The following is an 11,625-nucleotide window of genomic DNA, read 5'->3' on the forward strand; positions in this document are numbered from 1 at the left end:
CCACACACGGCCGGAACAATACAATACAAATAAGAAACAAATCACGCAGTTTATATCAACATTCCACACAGCTCAACATATAATCAATCCACGCAGTTTAATAAGGAAAACGATATAGAATCCTCGAAGATATATGTAAACATCCTACTCCACTACAACGAAGAAAACAAATCCACGAAGTAATGAGAAAATCCGCAGCGGAAAACAAAAGTAGCAAACCCGAATGTACAATGTCCACAATACAAACCCACAATACATGTATATAAGATGCAAAAGAAAAATATAATCCGACAAAGAAAATCCTCGCGATAATGGGGCTAGCGACTGGAATACCTCCCGACGGCCTCAACCTGAAAAATAGTAACAACGGGGTGAGTTCAAAGAACTCAGCAGGTAATCCAATAGATATGTACAGCAACATATAACCACCAGTAACATCCTATGGTACAGTACACTAAACCATAGAGCCTACAGTACAGTTTCCTAACAATACAACCTACGGTACAGTCTCCTAACAGTATAACAGATATGCATAGCTGAAATAAACTGTAATAACCAGCAATAGACATAAAGTACAGTCTATAGCAAGGATAATAAGAAAATGCATAACTAAAATAAACTGTACTCACCTGCGAGGCCTGTGCAACTGACTGTGAACATACACAGATAAAAATAGTCAGAGCAAAAGCATATAACCTGTATGCATGTCAATCATATGTAATCACCAAAATGCATCAATCATAAATAATGCAATCTGTGCATATGATGCAAATGACATGTCCTGGTCACCCCTACTGCCATGCTCAGCCGTCTCACACACAATGGTGAGACCGAGTGGGTAGGGCTGTGACAACCGTGCACTCTGCCGTCACTACCCCTGATGAGTGACCGAGTGGACGGGATGCTGTTGGAGTACACCTATCCTCCAGCCTTAAACATAGTGAGGGACTGCAATGCTCTCATCTCCCGGTACACAATGACGAGGAGGGATCCCGGCTACAACCCCGCTGTATCGTGCAACCCATGAGCACCCCGGCGGTGCACCACCGAGCAACCTGCCATACACACTCTAAGTGATATGCCACTACCCATGCAGTGGTCACGCTGTGTGCAGGCCCTCATGTAGCCGGCCGACGAGCTCAACAACAATAGAGTCGTCAATCGCCCAGCATGCAATCATGCGATATGGTGCGTGCGGCTACAGTATGTCATACCTGAACATATCCTCCTCCATATGCGTAGGTGCCAATAAAACAAACGCATATGTATAATAATGATATAAGCAACGCAAATCAAACAACATATAACAAGTATCTCCATCAACTAACCAAGTGTAGATAAGCATCATAAATATCCATCTCTATAAACATATATACACATGGCAAAAGATAAAAGCATCCAATTCTAACGTAAAGCAACTAATAGAGGAAGCATGTGATAGGTATCAACTAAGCTAAGACCAGGGAAGAGATAAATCTACCATCTACCACTAGTAATTATATATAAACTATGCATATCATAAGACAGTATCAAAAGATAAGTCAATGGGTACCCGCCTACAGGTATCGAATAAACTATAACCGGGGAAGTGATAAATCTACCAATCACTAGTAATTATATATAAACTATACATATCATAAGACAATATCGAAAAGATAAGTCAAAGGGTACCCGCCTCAAATAGCAGATACAATCACGCCAAATCCAACGTCGAGACGCCTGTCTCGAATCAAAGTCCTGTATCAAACAATATATATATTTTATTTAGCTAAATCCAAATGAATAGCTAAATAAAATTCCTAATACTAAATTAGGTCAAAACCCTAATCACACAACCTTATCCTATCTAATAAAATCTAACGGTCAATTAGGATTAGTTATCTAATCCCTAATCTCCCATTAGATTAGAAATCCAACAGCAGACTAGGGTTAATTACCTTAACCCTAATTATTCCATTAGACTAATTCTAAATAATTAAATCTAATCACACTAATCATGTATCAACTAGTAATCAAATTTATTCCTAATTCAATACAAACATAACCCTAATTCAAATCTAGTAATCCAATTTATCCTTAATTCCTACACCTTACCTCAAAGTCAAACCTCTACTCTTGATCCAATGCCACTGACGATGCTGGAACAGAGAACACTGATGAGTGAGTTGCTGGTTGGGGTGCTGCAGGAACCAAGCAATACACAGAACCCAACCAAATGGAACAGAACCTCCACTCTGCCCGGTTCAAGCTGTTGTCCACCAACCCCACAACACAACCTACGGGAACCCATCTCATGGCTTGAATCAAGAATAGAAGATCCAAATTCATCAAGGCAACCTAAAGAAAAACCTAATTGAGAAGCTTACCGTGTGCGAAATGGAAGCTAGAATCCAAGACAATAGATCCAAGCCGGCGATGAAGAGGAAAGGTCTAGGCTAGGGCTAGATCTACTCACATGAAGCAATGATCCGAAGGCAGAGCACCGGCGATGGACCTAGGGCACGGTTCGGAGAAAATCAAGAGAACAAGAAGAAGAACCACCGACGGCGCTAGGGCATGAGTCGTAGGAAATCCAAAGAAGAGGAGGGAAGAAGGATGAAGGTTCGGTTGCTTACCCGTGGAACCCTAATTGCCCCCTTCACGCGGCGATTGGCGATGTCACGGTTCGAACCAGCGGCGTTGAACCAACAAATCCCCTCCCAGATCTGGTGGACGGTGGGGGAAGGAAGTGCTCAGCCGTCGGCGATCAATTCCCCTGGTGGCGTCGCTGCCCGATCCAGCCTCGGCGTCGCGTCATCCGCGAGATACAGAGAGAAGAGGAAGGGAGTCGGGGAAGAAGAGAGGAAGAAGTGTCGGCTAAAGGATTAAGTCGGGTTCGAGAAAAAGAAATAAGAAAAGGAAATTTATAATTAAAACTTTTCCTCACTTAAACGGGTATCCCAAACAGGCTTTATCCGCTCTCGTCGATCGATCCCCTGAAAACCCTCCGTACGAGCTCCGAAAAATTCCCTGAAAATTTCTAAAATTTCAGGAAAAATTCTATAAGGCTATTTCTCAAATAACCCTATTATTTAAATTTTCGAGATCTCACATCCTCCCTACTAATTAAAATTTGGTCCCCAAATTTCGCTATAACCAATAGCAAACACTCAAATATAACCAAACAGTATAAATGCTGAAAGAAACTCTAACCCACATACCTCAAGTAAAAAGATGAGGGTATCGAGCTCGGATCGTATCCTCCAACTCCCAAGTAGCCTTCTCGTCAGAATGATGCTGCCATCCGACTTTAACCAGCCGGACAGTCTTGTTCCACAGCTGACGCTCTTTGTGGTCCAGAATCCGTACCGGAACCTCCTCGTAAGTGACGTTAAGCTGAATAGGAACGGATACATCTGACAGAACATGTGCCGGATCGGATATGTATCTCCTCAGCATAGATACATGGAATACATCATGGATGCCAGCTAGAGATGGTGGTAGCGCCAGACGGTAAGCTACTGCTCCAATCCTCTCCAAGATCTGGAATGACCCAATATATCGTGGAGCTAACTTACCTCGAAGACCAAATCTCTTCACCCCTTTTGTGGGTGAAACTCTCAAAAATACATGATCACCAATAGAGAATTCCAGGGGTCTCCGTCGCTGATCAGCATAACTCTTCTGACGATCCTGAGCCTCTGACATCCTCTGTCTGATAGTACGAACTAACCTGCATCCTGCTGAGCTCTCTGAGGTCATAGCAGCTGGACCTCCCCAACCTTTTCCCAGAGGGTGGGTGTCCGACAAGGTCTACCATACAACGCCTCAAACGGTGCCATCTGGATAGCCGAATGATAGCTGTTGTCGTAGGCGAACTCCACTAATGGCAGGTGGTCCTCCCAACTGCCTCCGAAATCCATAACGCAAGATCTCAGCAAATCCTCCAAAGTCTGAATAGTCCGCTCTGACTGCCCATCTGTCTGCGGATGGAATGCTGTACTGAAACGAAGCTGTGTGCCCAAAGCCTGCTGCAGACTCTGCCAGAACCAGGACGTGAATCGTGGGTCTCTATCTGATATAATACTCAAAGGAACACCATGCAACCTGATAATCTCACGACAATATAACTCTGCTAATCGATCCAAAGAATCAGTCTTCCGGATCGCTATAAAATGTGCGGATTTGGTTAATCGGTCAACGATTACCCAAATCGCATCATGGCCTCGTCGAGTCCTAGGCAAACCAACCACGAAATCCATAGTAATGTGCACACATTTCCACTCGGGAATGGGGATCCTCTGAAGTAAACCAGTAGGTCTCTGGTGCTCAGCCTTCACCTGCTGACAGACAAGACATCTAGCTACAAACTCCGCGATGTCTTTCTTCATGCCGTTCCACCAATAGGAACGCCTCAAATCGCGATACATACGAGTCCCACCTGGGTGGATAGCAAATCTAGAACGATGAGCCTCCTGAAGTAACTCCTCCATGACCGAGTGAGACTGAGGTACACATAATCTGCCTCGGAAATAAACAATCCCCTCATCATCTCGTTTAAACTCGGTCTGCTGTTAGGAAGCTATCTGGCTGCTAATGAACTGTAAATGCTGATCTCCGGCCTGGGCCTCTCTAATCCTCATCCTGATCGACGACTGAGCAACCATGGTAACAAGAATACCCTGCTCTGTCCGTCCCTGCTCCTCAAGGCCCAACTCGGAGAATCCCTGAATCAAGTCCGTGACTAAAACTCGGTGACGAGCTAAAGTCCCTTTGGACTTCCTGCTAAGTGCATCAGTAACCACATCAGCTTTACCCGGATGGTAGCTAATAGTACAATCATAATCCTTCAGGAACTCCATCCATCTCCTCTGTCGGAGATTCAGTTCCTTCTGTGTGAAAATATATTTGAGACTCTTATGATCAGTAAGAATCTCAAAAGTAATACCATAAAGATAATGTCGCCAAATCTTCAAAACAAAGATAATAGCGGCTAGCTCTAAATCATGTACTGGGTAGTTATTCTCATGCTCCTTCAACTGAAAAGAAGCATAGGAGACTACCCTACCATGCTGCATCAAAACAGCGCCCAAGCCCTGAAGAGATGCGTTTCTGTAAAGTACGAATCCATCATCACCAGAAGGTAAAACCAAAACCAGTGCTGATACTAATCTCCGCTTCAGCTCCTGGAAGCTAGTCTCGCAAGCCTCTGACCACGTGAATTTTACGCCTTTCCCAGTCAGACGTGTCAACGGCATAGCAATACTGGAGAAACCCTCAACGAATCGTCTGTAATATCCAGCCAGTCCCAAGAAACTGCGGATCTCCTGGACTGACTTCGGCTGCTCCCAGCTAGTGATAGCCTTGATCTTCTGTGGATCTACTGAAATACCTTGGCTTGACACCACGTATCCCAGAAAACCAACTGAAGATAGCCAAAATGCACACTTGCTGAACTTCGCATACAGATGATGTCGTCACAAAATCTCTAAGACCGTGCGAAGATGTCGTGCGTGCTCCTCCTCAAAACGCGAATAGATCAATATATCATCGATAAACACAATAACAAACTGATCTAGGTACTCCAGAAAGATACGGTTCATCAGATCCATAAATACTGCAGGAGCATTAGTAAGCCCAAATGGCATTACCAAAAACTCGTAATGTCCGTATCTGGTGTGAAATGCTGTCTTCTGAATATCAGAATCTCTAACTCTCAGCTGATGATATCCATGTTGGGATCTTAGATAGCTAGAGGGGGGTGAATAGCCTCTTTGAAAAATACTAAACACAAATTTCTTCAAGAATTTTGTTAGCACAGCGGAATTAGAAAACTAAAACAAAGAGAAAACACAGCACACTAACTCAGAGATTTACGAGGTTCGGGGATAACTTGTCCCTACTCCTCGGCGTGTCCGTAAGGTGGACGATCCCTTGATCTTCCGGTAGATCACACCCCAGAAGCTATCCGGCTAAAGGATTCTCCTTCTCGGTGGAGTAACCTCTCCACAAAAGTCTTTAACAGCAGTAAGAAATTAAGCACAAGACTTACAGTAGTGGCTCAAGTGAAATGATCAAGGAAGCTCACAGCCACAATCAGCGAAGAACAAGCACAAGCAGGAACACAAGAATACAGCCTCTCTTCAAGCACAAAGCACAGCACAGCTTGTTTCACACAATCAACAGAGAGTTTTTTCCTTGCTTCCTCGTCTCTCTTCTTATGCCTCTGCTCTTTCGCTGCTGCCAACAAGGCGTAGCCAATCACCTCTCCTCCTCATCTGGTTCTCTGAACCCATGCCAATGGAAATCACTGGTGTCTCTGGATACGGACCAATAGGTAGAGGTCAAACTGCGCAGCCCAATCGCAATCAGATTTCGCCAGTGAACGTTGATGCCTCAAATGCATCTGTTGCAGCAAATCACAGTGAAAAGAGCACTTGTCTTCTTCTCTTGATGAAGCTTAATTTGAATTCAACCATGAGATTGTGACCTGCAACCTGCACGCTAAAAAGACTCACAGCAGATGGTTAAAAACAGATGGGTGAAACAAATACGCAATCGGAAAAGTGCATGCAAACAACAATACCGGGTCGCCCGCATCGATCCACGCCGATCATCACCGATCGGTTCGCGGACCGATCAGCACTAACTCGATCGGTCCCGCACCGATCAAATGTCGCTTTTCCAAATGCGCGCTTTCCGATCGGCTCGCGGACCGATCAGACTAATCTGATCGGTCCCGAGACCGATCAGATGTCTCTTCCCAAGCGCCATAGCCTCCGATCGGTCTCCGCACCGATCAAGAAATCACGAGGCTATCGACGATTTCGATCGGCCCGCGATCGATCAGAAAATCACGAGGCTATCGATCGATTTCGATCGGTCCGCGACCGATCGAGAATCACGAGGCTATCGATCGATTTCGATCGGTCGGCGATCGACAAGAACGCCGAGCCATCGATCGATTCCCGATCGGCCAGACCGATCAGTGTCCAGTTTCACCGGATCGGTCCGCCGACCGATCCAGCCTGATTCGGTATGCCCTGTACCTCCTAGTCGGTGAAACGATCCCTAGCCCTCTCCGACTTCATCCGGTCCTTGAGAACGAGCTACCGAGCCCTCTCGACTCGCATGCCAAGCTTCCTTCTTGGACTTTTCAACACCGGATGTCCGATCACCCTTGATCCATCCGGATTTTCCTTGCCCGGCTTCACTCACCGTGACTTGCACCCAGCTTCACTCACTAGGGTTTTCACCGGCTTCACTCACCAGATTTCCAACTGCCTGGCTTCACTCACCAGACTTTCCAACCGCCTAACATCCCGCTTAGGACTTTCAATCTCAGTCAACCTAGTCAACCTAGATCAGTAATTAATCTGAGTTAAATATCTGATACAAACTTAAATCAGTGTCAACAGCAAAACAACATCCATGTCAGACTGTATCAACAATCTCCCCCTTTTTGTTGTTTGACAACACGATTTAAGTTTAGATCAGAAATGCTCATATACCCATAATTTTAGGGAAATCAGGATCCTCCCCCTAAGACGGATATACCTTAGTTATCTTCTCCCCCTTTTTCATATTGACTCGATGAAGTCAATTCATCACTTAACTTAGTCGAATAGGTGCAAATTAGGTAAGAAGATTCAAAAAGACTCAAAGTCATTCTCTCCCCTAAAATTAACCTTTCATTCATTACTAAACTTAGTTATCTTCTCCCCCTTTGTCAAACACCGAAAAGGAGCGAACAAGGTAAGATAACTTAAAGAGCTCCCCCTTAATCCATACTGTCTTCTGCTTAATCCCCCTAGAATTCCTTCTAAGTGTATTTTAGGATAGTAAATGAATAAAGAATTAAAAGACATATGAAGAGTATAGTAATAACCAAGAAAAGAACAGCAAATATATAAAGAAGAATGAGTAGCATAACAGTAAGTAGCATACAACCAGGTCAGACATAAGTGTCTAGCAAATATCATCCAACACACAGACAGGCAAAATAACACATAGAATGTATCAATCAACTTCCTCGACATGAGGAACATCATCATCATCCGTGTGAGGCTCGTAACCCTGAGGCGGCATGCTGGAGCTCGAAGGTGGATGGCCCGAGAAATGCTGTGGAGGTGGGTAGTTGGCCATCCAGCCCAGAAGCAGCTGTTGCGTCACCAGCTGCTGGCTGCACAGATCGTCGTAGCGCTGGTCAATCCGTATGCGTAGTCCATCGAACTCAGCAGCCATCATCTCCTCATGACGATCAAATCGGCTCTCCAACTCAGCGATCTGCCAGCGAAGATCTAGATCCGCCTCGCCAATGTCAGCAGCAGGAGGAGCAGCAACAGGAGCAGCTGCAACCTGTCGTGGAGGTCCCCATGGTAACTCACCTAAAGCTCTCCCATCCTTCCACTGAACATCCCCATTTTGCCCTATGATTCCAGACTTGGAAAATGCCCGTTTCCCAAGTCGGCAATCCTGCCTGACCATTTTGATTATTCTACCCTTAGAGACATCAACATGAAGGGTCTCGAGCCAATCAGTAATTATATGCCCATAAGGCATATAAATAGTGGAGCCGCTAGGCTGAGAATATGATATGATCGAGGAGTAGATGCTCGACATGATATCAAAATCGAGACGCCGACGCAAACCATAAAGCATAAGACAATGATATGATTGGATCTCAGATAATGGTTTAGATGTGATAGGTAGAAGGCAGTTCGTGACAATCTTAAAAAGAATGTAGTCTTGAGGAGATAATCTCAAGGCTGCAAAAGTAGGGAAGTCAACATCTAGCTCATCTAGCCCTTGTCTAGGCTGTCTGAAGAAGTACTCATATATATCGTCAGGTGAGATATCAAACGGTGGAAGTAAAGGATCTGGTAAATCAGGAAATATCGAAAAGACATCACCGGAACACCTCCGACAATCGAGATACTCAAAGAAAGATGAGATACTGAAATCAAGAGTCCGCTTAGCAACTCTTGTTTTATAACCTAGATCATTAGTCTCATGAAGGTTATTATAGAACTCAGAGACCAAGTCATAGTTGATATCCCGTTCCAAGTAGACTAGTGAATCGAGTTTGTAGTAGGCTATGACTTCTGACACTTGTGGGCAAAATTCGTCCATGAATTTTCTATCCACGGACCTACAAGGGAGTAATTTGAATGTTCTTTGGTTAAAGGCATCCTCATAATGTTGGTTTGGAAATCTAGTGGAACTAGCTGGTTGGGGTCGAGAGGGAGCAGGAGCTTTGGATGTGGATTTCTTGGTCGGTTCCTTAGAGGTTCCCTCACCACCAGTGGGTTTCTTTCTAACAATTAGGACAATGGGAACAAAGAAAGAGCACCGGCCATGGGCAAAACCACCGAGCACAAACCATAGTGACAGTAAGAACATGATAACATGACCTGCCAAAGACAATAAACAGTAGAGATCGAGAGATTACCTCGGTGCCATTGTGACCTTCGGCTTTTAGAAGACGATGGGTCGGGAGGAAGAGAGGGGCGTCGGCTAGGTTATGAGTCGGTCGGCTAGGGTTTTGAGAAGGAGGAAGATCGGGAAGAGAGGAGGTCGGGAGGATTTAATGAGGGGATAGTGCACAGTGTGAGCTGATCGGACGGCTGTTCGATCAGGATTGATTTTAACGCACAAAGGGGTCTGATCGGTCCCCCGGACCGATCAGGAAACCCTCTGATCGGTGCACGGACCGATCAGGGGGCCTTCCTGCGAACCATGCAGAGCTGATCAGTCCTTGGACCGATCAGTTAGTGAACAGAGAGTTATGGGTTCGTTCTGGATCGGTCGACAGACCGATCCAGTATCGCCTGATCGGTCCCCGGACCGATCAGAGGTCGAACAGAGAGGTTGAAGCGTGCCAGAACCTCTGATCGGTCTGCAGACCGATCAGAGAACATCCTGATCGGTCCCTGGACCGATCAGTTACTGAGATCCAGTGATTTCAATCTCTGTAATTCGTATCAAAGACTCTGAAACTTTGTTCAACAACTTCTAAGGTCAGAACCTAGGATTTGGAGAGCCCACAGACTATATTCAGTGATACCAATGAATATTTTCTAAGGATTTGTTCTCCTGGTTTGGAATCATCCAGGGCTCAAAACCAGGAAATTTTAGATACTTAAACTTCTTCTTGAATCTGAAAGTCTCAAAACCAGAGAACTTTCTAGACCTGAGAAGTTTGTGTTATTTATTTGCTGAAACTATAATCTATAGTGAACCAAGGTACCAAAACTAACTTAGGCTATCTATAACCTGGTTCAAAATTTGTCCTTTCTATGATTAGTTTCAAGTTTATCAAAATATATTCAAAATGCTGATATTTCTTCACCAACTTGTCCTATTTTCAATCAAGGTCACGAAATATATCAAGCAAAGGTATCAATCAAACACATCAACCATGTTGGATGTTTTTTTTTTTTTATTTTTATTAGGCAAATGTCCAACCAAGATTCCTTGGTTGGAATATATGAGTAAGATCTAGGAACCAATTACACATGAATTATGTAATGGTGTTCCCCATACTCAATTAATGTCTCTTCAACCTAATTATTCAAGGGATGCATGATACATTTTGAATAATTTGGTTGTTCTTAGCATCTCACCCCATTTCTAGCAAACAAAAATATTTTGTTAAACCTTATAGTTTGTGTGAGATGTTCCCAAGTTGCCCAAATTATTGTCCCAATTAATCTTGTCATTTTAAGAGTCCTTATTGATCATGGTGAAGTTCTAATGACCTAAGGAGCCAAACACATTCCCAACTCCCTCCTTAAATGACTAAATTCATTCTCCGGAAGGGGTTTGGTGAAAATATCAGCTAGGTTTGACTTTGACTCAACATATGTGAGTGCAATGTCTCCCCTAGCTACGTGATCTCTTATGAAGTGATGACGCACTTCAATGTGTTTGATCCTCGAATGATGGACTGGATTTTTAGTTAGGTTGATCGTGCTAATGTTGTCACATAGCACTTGTACACCCTTATAAGAAAGTCCATAATCCTCTAGGGTGTGTATCATCCACAACAATTGTGATACACTCTCTCCCATGGCAATGTATTCAGCCTCGGTCGTGGAGAGAGCAACACAATGTTGCTTCCGACTTGACCAACTAACTAATGATGAACCTAAAAATTGGCAGCCCCCACTAGTGCTTTTCCGATCCAATTTGCACCCAGCATAATCAGAATCGGTATAGCCTATCAAGTCAAAAGACTCTATACGAGGGTACCATAGACCTACTCGAATTGTGCCCTTAAGGTATCTCAATATTCTCTTAACTGCAATTAAATGAGATTCCTTGGCACAGACTTGATATCTAGCGCACATGCCCACAGCAAAAAGTATGTCCGGTCGACTAGCTGTGAGATATAGAAAACTACCAATCATGCTTCTATATTGCGTTAGATCAACTGGTTTTCCACTCTCATCATTGTCAAGGCGCGTGTTTGTCGCCATTGGAGTGGATACTTCCTTAGAGTCACTCATTTTGAATTTCTTGAGCATCTCTTGAGTATATTTTGTTTGATGGACATAAATTTCATCTCGAGTTTGTTTGATTTCAATTCCAAGGAAGAATGTCAATTCTCCTACTAGACTCATCTCAAACTCACTTTCCATGTGA

The 11,625-nt window shown here is 44.1% G+C and overlaps 1 long non-coding RNA gene across 2 annotated transcripts; it reads right to left on the reverse strand.

Moving 5' to 3' along the window:
• Nucleotides 1-294: 294 nt before the first annotated feature.
• LOC122053682 lies at nucleotides 295-2,941 on the reverse strand. Of its 2 annotated transcripts, none has more exons than XR_006132300.1 (4): nucleotides 2,616-2,941; nucleotides 2,367-2,494; nucleotides 2,095-2,276; nucleotides 295-350 (listed from the first exon to the last, which is right to left on the reverse strand). It is a non-coding gene; the product is annotated as an uncharacterized LOC122053682 (long non-coding RNA). The 2 variants fall into 2 exon arrangements; XR_006132301.1 differs by lacking the exon at nucleotides 295-350 and adding an exon at nucleotides 1,677-1,737.
• Nucleotides 2,942-11,625: the final 8,684 nt, after the last annotated feature.

This window comes from Zingiber officinale, chromosome 3A, assembly GCF_018446385.1.
Source record: "Zingiber officinale cultivar Zhangliang chromosome 3A, Zo_v1.1, whole genome shotgun sequence".
Taxonomy (NCBI): Eukaryota; Viridiplantae; Streptophyta; class Magnoliopsida; order Zingiberales; family Zingiberaceae; genus Zingiber; species Zingiber officinale.